Consider the following 14,406-nt stretch of genomic DNA (forward strand, 5'->3'; position numbering starts at 1 on the left):
GACACTAAAACACTGTTAAATGACTCAGGCTCCATCTGTAACTTGAACATATTGAAGGCATACTTGTCGAAAGAACAAAGTTTCTTAAATCCATTCTAAAGTAGGAATGATTTCCTATGAAAAAAATACTGGATAAACAACTTAGAAAATAACCTCTGATTTTACATTCCAGAAATGACATTAGTGTAAATCTCCCTTCAGGACCTTCACTTCAAAATAAGATTTGGCCAAGAGTCAGCTTTTATTTTTTAAAAAGATAGTCTTAAGAGTTTTATCTGAACTTTTTGAGCTCCTGTCTAGTAGAACTCCTTCTCTGATGTCTCTATGACTAAGGTATAAATCATCTATTTATTTGCTAGCAGATTTAAAGAATGCAAAGAAATCAAGCTACATAGCTATTAAATTTAAAATTGCTTCATAAAATATTATGTTTTATCATAGTTGCTGACATATACCTCACACCCTGTGGGCCTAAACCTTTAATCCATATACAAAGGTATTTTAAAAATATGTGCATCATCCTGCTCCATAAAAAACGTATGAGACATGCCACTTGTCAAACACAAAAACCTTTCTTTTATAGGTCATATCTAAAAGGCTTATGGTTTTTGGCACACCCTAGCATATATATTTACCAAGACTTGCATCTTGGGCTTTGTGTTCAGGTGGCCTCCTGAAGAGCAGCCGTAAATGAATGCAATGTAGCTATGATTCCATCAACATCCTGGGTCAAGAATTCTGACTCTGGCTTAGGTATTAGTAAGATATATAACCTTAACTAGAACAGTGACTGGCACATGGGAGGCGCTCAGTCATTTGTTCAGTGAATTAACTTGTTAAACTGCTTCAAATCTCTGTTACCTCTTTGAACAGCCTGGAAAAGAAACTTCCATTCTCTTAACTTCAGAAACTTTTTGTGAGGGTCAAATGGAATAATAAAATGTGGTAATGCTTTAGATATTTATCAAGTATACAAGTTAAAAAACAAAGTAAAACCATCCTATAAAAAAATAACCTGGTACTCTACTGTAATCCTCAAATCATTAGCTGGAATTTTATGTCCAGTGTTATAAAATTAAACACATTTTGCGATTTGACTCTGGCCTTCATCACCTCATATGTGAGAGGATAGCAAGAGCTATCTATATTCTTTTACCCACTTGAGTCCATCCTACCTTAACTGACAGAATACTCTTGCTCAAGGATCATTTCCATCAAGTCATATCCTATTAAGAATGGCTGCTGTTGATCTATGCTATCCTGAGTCAATAAACCATTCAAAAAAATCATAGTTATTGTAATCCAGCCAAGCCAATCTCCTCATTATGCCTAGATTTTTAAAAAAATTTCTCTGCCTTGTGTCGTTAGTACATAAACCTTAAGAAATTGTTCCAAGGAAGGGGCTGTTGTGTTAGTGAGTGAGATTTGAGGCAGAAGCTGGCATTCACCTTAACCACTTACCTGCTCCTCTGGGGAAGAGCAGAGGCACAATTTAGCTCCAGTCCTAGTTTAGATTATAGGTACTTGTCTATATCTTCTTACTAGAAATTTTCCATCCAATGTTTGCATCTATTCTCAATTACTTCCACAAAGTTCGTGGATCTAGGATCAAGTGGAGAAAATGGGTAGGGTTGGCAGAAATTTTCTTTGACTTTATTGTCCACTTGCTACCCTGGACTTTTTTGGTTGTCAGTGATTCCCATTCCCATTAAATTTACTCAGATTTTAATTCTAATTAAACTGGTGTAATTTCACTGTAATTTACTTTTAGTCCTTAAACAAATACATTAAAAAACCTGGGAGATATAAATCCCAATTTTACCCATTCTAAAATATCCACTCTTTTCTTATCCATTGGATTCTTTCCACTACCTACAGATATGTTCAGGCTCTTTTCTCTTGGGAAAAAAAAAATCTCATGATCCTTCTCTTTCTATTTAAATTCCATTCAAGTTTTTACTTTCCCTCTCACGTCAAATTCTCAAATGACTGCTCTGAATACCCACTGCCTTGATTCCTATCTCTCATTCATCTCCTAACCCCCATATCTGGATTCAATCCCCTACTGAATTGTATTTTCAAAAGTCAACAATTACCTTCTGATTATCCCATTCAGTGGACAATGCCATCTTCATTTGCCTTGAAATCTTTGAAGAAGGACCTACCTACCCCCTCCCCACAGTACCTTGCCCATTCCTGCCTCAGTTTCTGCTCGTATAGTAAATTATTTGCTCTTTTCTTCTCTATGTAAAGCCTTTCTGTCTGGCAAGACACAGCTGAAGGCTTCCTTCTTTATGGAGCTTTCTCCACCCAATCTATTCTATAAGGACTGTCCTTTCTGGGTGATTCTCCTCCAGCTATGATCATCGAGAAGCACCTAAGAAAGATTTAAAACAGGGGCTGGCCCCGTGGCTGAGTGGTTAAGTTCCCACGCTCCGCTGCAGGCGGCCCAGTGTTTCGTTGGTTCGAATCCTGGGCACGGACATGGCACTGCTCATCAAACCACGCTGAGGCAGCATCCCACATGCCACAACTGGAAGGACCCACAATGAATAATATACAACTATGGACCGGGGGGCTTTGGGGAGGAAAAAAAAAAAAAAAAGAAAGATTTAAAACAAATACAGAAGCACAAACCCTACTCCAGGCCTAGTGGTTTAAAATCTCTGTGGGGGAACTTCATGTGGTCTATTTTCTAAAAACTCACCAGGAGATTCTGAGGTGTATGTACAACTGGTTGAGAATTATTGATTATCCTTGAATTTCCATAATTCAATATTTTCTGTACATTGGCCACTTAGGGACTAGGTACTGAAAGACGATTAGAGTCCTAGTCCACCTTCTTCATTATAATTCTTTAGCTTATACTTTTTGATAGTATACTTATCAAACATTTTGATAGTATACTTTCTTTTTTTTTTTTAAAAAAGATTTTATTTTTTCCTTTTTCTCCCCAAAGCCCTCCGGTACATAGTTGTATATTCTTCGTTGTGGGTCCTTCTAGTTGTGGGATGTGGGATGCTGCCTCAGCGTGGTCTGATGAGCAGTGCCATGTCCGTGCCCAGGATTCGAACCAACGAAACACTGGGCCGCCTGCAGCGGAGCGCGCGAACTTAACCGCTCGGCCACGGGGCCAGCCCCTTGATAGTATACTTTCACTTATACTTTTTGATAGTGTATTAGATTGTATTAATGGTAAGTTATTGGTAGAGAGCTAATGTATAAAGCCTTTTAAGGTCCATATTGAACTTAGATCTACATAGAAATATCAAATAATACGGTATCATATTCAATTACTGTCTACATTGAGATATTCCTAATCTTTATGCTTATTAATGTAGTGTTTGCTTTAATTTTAATTTACTTGACTAATTCCTCTCAAGTATGGGAGGGGTACAAGTTTCCCCTTATGTCAGATTTTCAGTAATTTATGAATATGAACTCAGAAATAACAAGAAGTGGTCTTTTCACCACTTTTAGTAATATGTCCAAATTCAAAATCATTTATATATCCTTACAAAAGTCCTTATTAAGTCATGAGTTTAGTAAACTCTTTTATAGTGGTGCATCACGGAGCATCAGTGATGTAAAACAAAATAATTGATGGTATGGTATGCATCCTCATTATTTTAAAAAACTATTACCAGTATTAGTTTTCTCTGTATTTAGTGCAAGTCAAGCGTAGCTAGAGAGAATGGGTTTCACTGAAATATTTCTTGTTGTTAAAGGATAGCACTTGATTTTTTTGGTTGTGATTTAACCAACTTTAGAAAGTAAACATTTCAATAAATATTAAGCCCCCAAACATACCTTATTCTAATCTTTGTTAATATAGAAACGTACTTTTTATGTCTAAATTTCTTCTCTAAATTGAAAATATATGTTATATACTATCGATAGAGCATAGCTAGAACAGAGTAAATACATTTTACAACAGTGGAAATATATTAAAGACATTTTTTACATTGTATATTTAGTTCTCTGTTAAAAGATTATTTTTGGCTTGACTTCATTTCTTACGACTATTTCAGTGTTTTTATAATTCATACACTTACAATTTTTAATAGCCATATAATATGCCATATATTCCTAAATCATTTTTTGCTTACACATTCACTGTATTGTTGGATTGTCTTCAATATTTTACTAATATAAAATTCTCATTATGAACATCTTTGTAAAACTTTTTTCTCGTGGGCAAATTCCTCTAAATGAAAATATCAGGTCAAAAGGTATGAAAGTAATCACTGAAAACGCAAAAGAGAGAATATCACTTCCCTCTTAAAACCAGTCACTGGCTTCTTAGAATAAAATCTAAATTGTTTACAGAACTATAGGTGACCTAGCTCTGGCTGCCTCTCCAGCCTCGTCGGGTACCATTCACTTGCTCACTCTGCCCCAGCCTCACTGAGTTCCTTTCTGACCCTTAAATATGCCGAGCTCTTCCCCAGACCAGGGTTGTGGCTTTTGCTCAACTTTTCATATGCCCGGTTCTTTTCATCTTTCCTCTCAGTCAAAAATCATCTCCTGAAAATAGCCTTCCGTTGCACACCGCCTCACCCCCACTTTACTCTCTATCACGTCACTCTGTTACTTACCACGCCCTGCGGGGCCTTGCTCCGTTGTTTACTCTGTCTCCTCCCCCACTCTAAAGTAAACTCCTCGAGGGTAGGAACCTTGTCTGACGTTCTTCCCTGTATCTTCAGCACATAGAACAGTGCCTGGAACACAGATGCTCGGAAAATATTTGTTGAATAAATGAAGGAAGAGTGTGATTACTCCATTATATATTGTCAAGTTTATAGCCTTTGATTTAATAGTCTTTTCTCCTCCCGAATGAGGTAAATTGGTAATGTATTTCCTCATTAGCATGACACAGAAAATTAATATGTAATGTTTCAGTCTTCTAAACCTCAAAAATCTCTGGTAGATAGAGATTATTACATATGAAATAAATGCTACAAAAATTTTTTTAAAAAAGAAGAATATGGTGGTCAGCCTGGTGGTGCAGCAGTTAAGTTCTCATGTTCCACTTCAGTGGCCCAGGGTTTGCAGGTTGGAATCCCAGCGCGGACCTACACACTGCTTGTCAAGCCATGCTGAGGCAGGCATCCCACATATGAAGTAGAGGAAGATGGGCGCGGATGTTAGCTCGGGGCCAGTCTTCCTCAGCAAAAAGAGGAGGATTGGCAGCAGATGTTAGCTCAGGGCTAATCTTCCTCAAAAAAAAAAAAAATATATATAAACTAAAATGAAAAGGGAGCCCTGCTGGCCCTCCCAAGTTCCTTGGCCTGGGAGGAGCCTCTGTTAATACCATATTAATCCAGTAATCCACAAACTGTCTAGGGCACAAGATTCATGTGGGTTGATCGTTATGCAGATTCTAGGGTCCCATCCCCAGAGACTGTGATTTGGTAGATCTAGTATACTAGATCAGTAGTAAATCTAGTATGATCTACTAGATTAGTAGATGTAGTGTGAAGTCCAGGAATGTGTATTTTTAACATGCAGTCTGGGTGATTTTGACATAAATAGATGATGCTTGAAAAACATATTTTTCAAAATTCCATTAAACCATATCATTATACCTGTGTAATTTGTATTTTAAAGAAATTATGCCATGTATGCAGTTCTGAAAGTTTCTTTTTAAATACTTTTTGGACCCCTTTCCATGCCAGTGTTCATAGATATATCTCCTGTTGTAATAGCTGGCTATTATTCTACTGTACATGTGAATAATAGAGGAAAATATAGACAAACAGACATTTAGATAGATATTTGGGTTGTTTTCACTTTGTCTCTTGCTCTTATCAACAATGTTGAATACATACACTATGTAGAGTTGTGCAAATATTTCTTTAGAATAACTTCATAGAAGTGGGATTGTTGAGCCGGAGGATAATCATATTTACAACTTTGGTAAAATTGAGCAATTTTCTATGTTGTTTTGATGTTATTTTGATGCTTTTGATGTTGCACATCAGTTATGTTTCACACAGTATTTGAACTAAGCATAGTATGTCATCATTTTTATTATTAATCCGTGCCCTGATATACCCTCTCTCATTCCTACAGATTTCTGGATCTCTAAATTCTTGGCCTTGACTGCCTTGTTCCGACTTCAAGCTCATGTAGAAACTCTGCCTCAAGACTTACTCCAGACTCTGACTCTAAATTCACAACCTAATTTCTGTAGTTTTCCAGAGCTAGCTGTTGCCATGCCTCCCTTGCACTCATCACTATGTCATGACTGTGAATCCACACCCTAGCCCAGGTCCCCATAATGCTGTTCCACCCACATCCTTTCACCTACTCTTACACACATGGAACAATAACAAACAATATGTAATTACACGCTAATTATGTAGTAGAGGCTCTAAGTAGAGAGTAGAAGAAAGTCAATGAGAATAAGAGCAGTCAGGGAAGATTTCCTGGTGCTACATTTTTAAAATGCCTTTTATGTTTTGTCTATGAGCATCGAAGAAGTTCTATTTTAAAGAGGGAGTAGGGGTCAAGAGGGGTGACTTCAGCTAGGCCCTGAAAGATGACTGAGATCTAAATAGGCAGACAGCAGAAAAGAAAGCAAACAAAGCAAGAGAAACCAGAAGTAGGATATTTTTTCCATGGTCACTTTGATGCAGCCACTTTGATGGACAGCCCAGCAAAAATGTAAAAATCGTGATTTCTTTTTTTAATTAAAGTGATGTGTGCAACCAGATGTCCATGGCCTGTGTTCTATCCCTAATGCTCATTCTAAATGTGGTAGACTTCCATTTCCTACTTTAGTCACTTTTATATTACTTGATCTTTAGGTAAGCATGTATTATTTTTATAATTAAGATTTTTTCTGGGTTCAGCCCTGTGGCCGAGTGGTTAAGTTCGCGTGCTCAACTTCGGCAGCCCAGGGTTTCACTGGTTCAGATCCTGGACGTGGACATGGCACCACTCATCAAGCCATGTTGAGGCGGCATCTCACATGCCACAACTAGAATGACAACTAAAAATATACAACTATGTATTTTTGTGTGTGCAGCATTGGTGAAGTTACTAACTTTTCTAAGTCTAATATTTTCCTCTATAAGATGAGGATAATACCTATGTCACAAAGTTTTTGTAATGATTAAATAAAATGAGGTAAGAGCAGTGAAACACTTGGCACAAAGTAGGCCCTTGGTAAATAGTTGCTATAAGTATTTAAGGAATATTAGTATAGAAGTATTTTGCTGAATAGATTGGAGTGAAGAGAGCTTTGCATCAGGACAGTGCCTGAGAAGACTTATGAGAAATCCAGGCATGATATTCAAATTAGTGGGATGGCAGGGAATAAGAGAAAGGACAGATAGCCATAGGAGCCATCAAGAAGAGAAACTGACTCTGTGGGAAATATAGAGGATAAAGAATAGTAGTATAAGCAGGGTTCTGATTCTTAAGAATGGAGGAGATTGTCATTACCAGATGTTGGAATTTTTCTGGTGTACAATTCACCAAAGTAGGAAGTAGTCTATATTTGTATCACTATAAAATGTAGTTTGGGAAGCATGAACCAGGAAAGATAGAAGTCAAAGAATGTATAGATAACTGATAATTCAGAGAAATATATTAAAGAATTTAGTTTCAGATGACAAGATTTTGTTGGAATCTATTATTCTAGTTTACTAACACTAAGTGGTGGTACCATGAAAATTTTACAACCTCGTTTAATACGTATAAGAAGAGATTACCTACCAGCAATAAAAATTTAAATGAAGCATATCTTCACCTAAACCCTTTTTCAGAGTTCGAATTCTTAGAATCCAAAGCAAAAATCAAATTATTTGAATATATTTCACTTTGTATTTTATTTTGATAGAAAGTCCAAGTCAGTCACTTTGGATTTAGTGCTATAGTGAACATTTTTTGTTGCCTTCTCAATAATCCCTTCTCTCTTCCTAGCAGTACCTTGAATTTCTCAATTTCATGGTTTGAGTGGGATTGACCCCTCCTCCAGCAGCTTCAAGGTTAGGTCCTGACTAGCTTAAGCCAGTCAGTGTTTTTTGGCCCCCTAACCCAAGGATTGGTTCATAGATGAAAACATGCCTCACTCCAGGCCAATAAGGTACAAAGAGTCTCAATTCTCAGAATTGGTTTGACTTGTTGGGGAAGTAAACTTTTACTTTTCTACTACAGAATGGGCCTGAAGAAAGTAGCTCCAAACTGTTGGCAACCATCTTTGTGACCACATAGAGAGCCTGGTGAAAATGGAGTCAACATTGAAAAAGCAGAGCCAAAAACTTGAAGGAGAGAAGCTGGCTACTTGGCCTTGTTCTTGAGCTGTTGGGGTGAACAAAAGCTTGTCTGGTCAGATCTTTGAATTTTTCTGCAACATAGTCCATAAAATCACTTCAATGTTTCAGCTAGTTGAAGCTAGATTTTCTGCTACCTGCAGCCAAAATCCCAAAGAATACAAGTGCCAACCCACTTATGAATGTTAGTATTGCCATAACCTCTGCAGGACATTGTCAATATCATGTATCACGCATAGCAAATGGATCTCAGTTAGAGTTTCAATTTGTCTGTGCTTTGGCAGAGTTTACGGCAGAAACTGAAGTCACTGAGGTGCAAATTTCCATAGGGATATAGAATCTTTAGTAGAATTAATGATTGTCTCATTAGTAGATATGTTACAAGTTAGCTTCTAGGAATATTTTCAGAAATCTCTTATCAAGGTTCATTTGACTACTTAACTGAATACTAGGAGGGATGGGGGTAAAGTAGCTTAGGTCAGTAATTTCAGTTTATTTTCTAACCTCTTTTTTTTGTTTTGTTTTGTTTTCATGCTTTTTTAAAATTGAGGTATAATTGACATATAACATTATATTAGTTTCAGGTGTACAAAATAATGATTCAATGTTTGTATATATTGCAAAATGATCACCACAATAAGTCTAGTTAATTTCTGTGTTCTAATCTCTTAAGAAGTATTTGTGCTACTTTTAAAGATGTAAAAAACATGGAATTTAAGTTTTCATTTTGAAATCAACTCACTCAGTTTTATATAAGATCTCAACTACAATCTGAAGACATAAGACACTGTTTGAAACAAGTCATTGAGTAAACATATGTCCTTATTATTGAAGGTGAAGATTTGGGAAATCTTTTTAAAGAAGTGGTTTTTCTGAGAGTGTAGAACTAGTTCCCTGTAAATCACGTTAGTCCTGAGGAGACCGTGGCAAGAGTGGCCCCAAGCCTTGTGACATTTGTAGGAGCTTCTGTGAAGGGCTAGCCAGTGCTATGGCTAAAAGGGTAATAGCTAAGAAAATAGATGAAGACTATCTGTAGAAGAGAAAAGAAAACACAAACAAACTACCAGCTGGTCTCAGAGAATCCATGAAGCTTTAGTTTACAGTTTTGAAAATGGCACAGCTGTACTTGTGCAAAGTCAGAGCGGTTCAAAGAGAAGGAGTCAGTACATCCTGCAGAAGTTGTGGGAAGATCTAGGTGCAGCATTGGCATGGCCAGTTGCTGGAGCTACGACATACCTATAAGCAACTGTTGAGGAATTAAAAGAACTATAGAAAAAGACTTCTGAGGAACAATCAGAGGAATATATACACATACTGAATACTACATATATTAAGAAATTATTATTAACTTTCTTGGGTGTGATAATGATATTGTGTGTTTTTTTTTTGAAAGCACTAGTTTGTTAAAGATACATACTGCACACACACAGACACACACACAGACACACACACACACACACACACCCTACATAGGCTTTTATTAAAGTGGAGGGACCATGACTCTTTTTGGACCTTTAATAAAGGTAGAATTTTCAGTCCTTAGAAGTTGAAGGGTGATACAAGAATGTCACCTGTCATGGAGAATGGAAGATTTGCAAATCACAAGTTTTCTATAAATGAGTAGCAGAGACTGCTAGTGATCATCAGCCTCCCTTGACTTAGTGTGGCCATATGACTGAGTCTGGCCACTGGAATATTAGAACTGTTGTGTGCTCGTTCAAGCCATCAAACCTTCCATGCATCTTTCTCATTTCTTTCCTCATCTGTCAGCTGTAGGACAGGACTCCTAGAAAAGGATGGAGCCAAAAGCTGGAAGGAGTCTACTTCTCTGAATGACTGCCCCTCTCTGCATTGAACTACAAGGCTCTATGGGATAGGTAAGAGGAATTTTTATTGGGTTAAGCCACTAACATTTTGAGATTGTTTATTACAGAAGTTAGTCCGCCATGACTAATACACAAGTCACCATCAAAATTTTAGATTATTAAATGATAACTGAAAGTGGTGTTTTGATTGTGATAAAAGAATTCTCATAGGTCATGTTTCCTAGGAAGAAGACTAAAGTAGAGATTAGCATGTAGGGAGTTTACTGGGAAGTGGCTTTGGGATGAAAACCTGTGGGAGAGTGAAAGAAGCAGGACTGGGCGGAAGGAGAAGTTGAACTGTGATGCAGTGACAGCAAAAGGCTCTGCAATTCCATGAGTAACCTTAGAGCTAGGATGTTCTTGTAAGTTGTCTCAAGTTGTGATGCAGGTACAATTGTACCCCCGCACATGGGCCGGTTTTGGCCTATGGGTACTCCCAGGTGAGGGAAGTGGACCTTGGATGAGGCAGCTTCCTTTGGTGGGAGGCCATTTCTGAAGAGGAACTTGGCTGTGAGCCCTCAGTAGCCAACACTCCTGCAACTAGAGTGCCTTGGTCTTACTGGTGGATCTGGCAGTGCAACACTCATCCACTTCAGGGACATTCCAGAAGTTGGTTTGTGAGTGGCAATATGATTTTAATGAATAGGCCAAAGAGCTATTTAGTGTTCATAAAGAAGTCTACCTACTGAGGCCAAGGGATAAGTAAAGTCTGTATTACATGCCAAGGAGTTTGAGAAAATAAATATCAAGACAACAGATGGTGGATAGAAGAAGCAAGAGAATCTTCCCTGAGGTTCTAACTGAGAAAAAGAGAGATCTGGCTAAAGATAGCTGCATAAAATGAAATAAAACACAGCTTTCAGTTGTTACACTCCACTGACTTTCTGATTATCCATTCGATGATAGTAATCAAGTTTCATGGAAAACAAGTTGGAGGCTGGTAAAATGATCAAAACAGGGTTCACTGAGGCTTTTAAAACTTCATTCTTAACACATTTTTTAAACAGGTGATCCTTCTCTTATTGAATCCTGATTATTTGCTGCAGAACAATATCTTGAAAGGATAGAAAAGTTTGCCCAGAGATAAACTCCATTTGGACCTGAAGTCTAATGTTTTTAAATTACATTTCAAACTCTGCTTGCTTCACAGAGCCTGAATGAGTGAGGGGTAACTTTGCTCCAGGGGTAACGAAAGAACTTCAGTGATGGAGTTTCTACCTTTTTTCCTTGAAGTTATTAACATATGTCCCAAAACAAAAAGAGTAATATAATTAACATCTGTACTCCCACCACTCCTTATTAATAGCTAATAATTAGTTAATAAATAATAATAGTAAATATTTTTTCCATAATCAGTCCAATGATCTTTTTTACTTTCAAATATTTTAAAATTATTTTCTTTGTTTTTAAATAAAAAATTATTAGTTTGAATTATACTCAATCATAATTTCATGACTACGTTTCTAATTCACATAATGACATTTAGATAACCTTTGCTAACTCCTGAGATGAATGGTGAAAAAAATGGGAACTTGCCCAGGAGAGGAAAGCCCCTGGAGGGTTCAGAGCTACAGAAATAAATCCTCAGGCCAGCTCCATGGGTGCTCAGTTGATCTAGTTCATGGTTTTAATGGAGTGCTGACTTCAAAGGAAACTTTCGGAAAGCTCACAAATACTGACCTCTTTCAGAAGCTGGTAATATGAAACAAAACAAAGTTTCCAACAACTCAGTTGCAATGAATTGTACTTAAGAACAGACAGTTCCTTTTAGAAGTAACCATATCCTATCATGTAACCCAGCAGGCTGTCCTGGATGACTACACTTGAGAATTGCAGGTTTGCTTTTTCTAAGTTTTCTATTCTAGAGAAAGTCACTCTTTTCAATGGCCATCTCATCGGAACAGAAATCGTAGGCCTTATCTGTGAAATAAGGCATCATAATATTTAGATGTGTATATGTTTATGTGTGTGTGTGTGAGTGTTTGAAAATGCTAATGAATATAAACTATAAAAGAAGTGACTTAGGGTACTCCATAAAAATATATGACCAATTTTTTTCTTATTGGATAATATAAAATACATAGTAGTGAATCTGCTGCCAGAATTCACTATTCTTTCCAAGTCATTTTTGGAATTGAGGGTCCTGAGGAGTGAGTATCTGCAAAATTCTTCTTGAGAATTATTCACTTACTCACCCATTCAACAAATATTTCTTGAATGTCTGCTCTGTGCCAGGCATTATTGTGGGCGCATGGGATGCATCAGTACAGAAAAACAAGATCCCTGTCCTCACGCTATTGGGACCTTACATTCTACTTTGGGAGAGAGAAAGTTTTAAAAAAGCTTAGTAAATAAGTAACTAAGTGATACAGCATATTAGAGAGTGAAAGGTTTATGGAAAAAGAAAGAGAGCAAGATGAGGAGGATCAGGAGTGTTGGTGGGGCGGGATTAAGTAGGATAGTCAGGACAAGGCTCAGTGAGCCTGGTAAGTTTTGAACAAAGACCAGAGGACATGAGGGAATTTAGCTCTGTGACTTTGTGGGTGAAGAGCATTGCAGCCTGAGGGAGCAGCCACACCAAGGCCTGTCTGGTTGGTTTGAGGAAGAGCAGGGGTAAGCAGAAGAAAAAGTCAAGCTGTGACGCAGCCCCAGTGATAGCCATGGCCACTCCCTCAGAGTTGTTTTGAGTTAGGCCAAAATAGGCAGGCCTTTATACTCCCACAGTGATCTGTCATTGGATGTGGGCCACTCTGGAATGGCTGTGACCTTGAGCAAGGTGGCTCTCTGCAGCTGAAGGGGCTGAGAGCAGCGGGCTGTATACTGATATCACTCCCAGCAGCCTTCATTGAAGGCAAGAGATAGGAGGTACACCTCAGGATCAATCCCTGTGGCCTTCTCGTTCCCAAGGTCACCTGTGATCCCAGATGGCTGTTCTAACTCCAGCATTCCAGAAGGAAAAGAAGGAAAAGTGAATATCGTGCTGGTTGCATGCATTACTTCTGCTCCGTCTATTGCTAGAATCTAATCACATTGCGTCAAGGAAAGCTACATTATGTAGGCTTTATTCTTGGTGACCTGGGACCAGAAAAACAAACAAACAAAAAGGATACTGAAGTACAACCGGCAGTCTCTGCTACTCTCATATGGCCCATTTTTGTAATGAAGAGAATGTGGCTTCACCACGTGGAAGAATAAATGAAATGCCGTCTTTTTAGTTCATTCAGGATTTTGTGCTTTGGGGCCTTGGGGAATTGAAAGGCAGCAAAGAAACAATATCCTCTTGAAGAACTCATAGAAAAGAAGACTCTAAGGGAGAAGAGCAACAACAATTACACAGATCAGGGGTGGAGACTGTGAGGTTTGGGAATTAATGTGATCAGATTTGTGTCCATAGGCTAGTGGGTCTTGGGATCAGTCAGGTGGCATTTATGCAGCATAAATTACTGTAGCACGGCTTCCTTCTTGAACCCCTCCCTTGGCTTGACTCTTATGATTTTTCAGTCTTCTTTACTGACTTTTCTTTTCATTCTTGACCCTTTAATGTTGGTATGCTCCTAGGGTCTGCCCTTAGTCCTCCTCTCTTCTCTTCTCACTATGCATCACAATGTAATCTTTACCTTTATTGGGTCACATAACTCTTTGAGAATGTGATGACCTTCAACCCGAGAAAAATGTCCATCTGAACATTACCAGTTTATTGAACAGAATAAACTTGATGAAGTACAAATATTAAAGATTTTATTTTCTCCCATCTCTGTCCTTAGCTGTACTATATCAACTCTCCTTTACTAGGTAGGTCCTTTATGATGTGTCAAGATCCCACAGCTTGCTAGACCCTTTTAGGTATTAAAAAGCCAGTCGAGTCCACGTAAAACTCTAATCTCCAGTTTCCCACCAGCTGAGACTTGACCCATGACCTAATGACCTTCAAAGTCAGCCCTTTCACTCTTCTTCCATCTCTCTTCTGATTCATTGGGTTGGAGATTACTAGGAGGGAAGGTAGGATTTCCTTGTGTAACTGGTCTCCCTCTTGCTCTGCTGGTCATGTCCTCTGCAACTGGACTCTGCCAGGGTGATGGCCACTGCCTTGTAGATGGTGAGTGAGGTTTTCTCTGGGTACTTCTCAGAGTCACCTTGATCCCGTCTGATGCTAAGGACCTTTTTCAGCCTCTATTCCTGTTATTGACTCAATGTTGGTGTCCCCCTCAAATTCGTGTGTTGAGATCCTAATCCCCAATGTGATGGCATTGGGAGGTGGG

The 14,406-nt window shown here is 38.2% G+C and overlaps 1 long non-coding RNA gene across 1 annotated transcript in view; it reads left to right on the forward strand.

The window, feature by feature from the left end:
- LOC106846772 (uncharacterized) overlaps positions 1 to 14,406 on the forward strand; it is a 108,359-nt gene that overhangs the window by 1,061 nt on the left and 92,892 nt on the right. The window contains exon 2 of the long non-coding RNA XR_011506444.1: positions 10,053 to 10,159. This is a non-coding gene — a long non-coding RNA (uncharacterized lncRNA). The remainder of the gene's footprint in view (positions 1 to 10,052; positions 10,160 to 14,406) is intronic.

This window comes from Equus asinus, chromosome 10 (assembly GCF_041296235.1).
Source record: "Equus asinus isolate D_3611 breed Donkey chromosome 10, EquAss-T2T_v2, whole genome shotgun sequence".
NCBI classification, from domain to species: domain Eukaryota; kingdom Metazoa; phylum Chordata; class Mammalia; order Perissodactyla; family Equidae; genus Equus; species Equus asinus.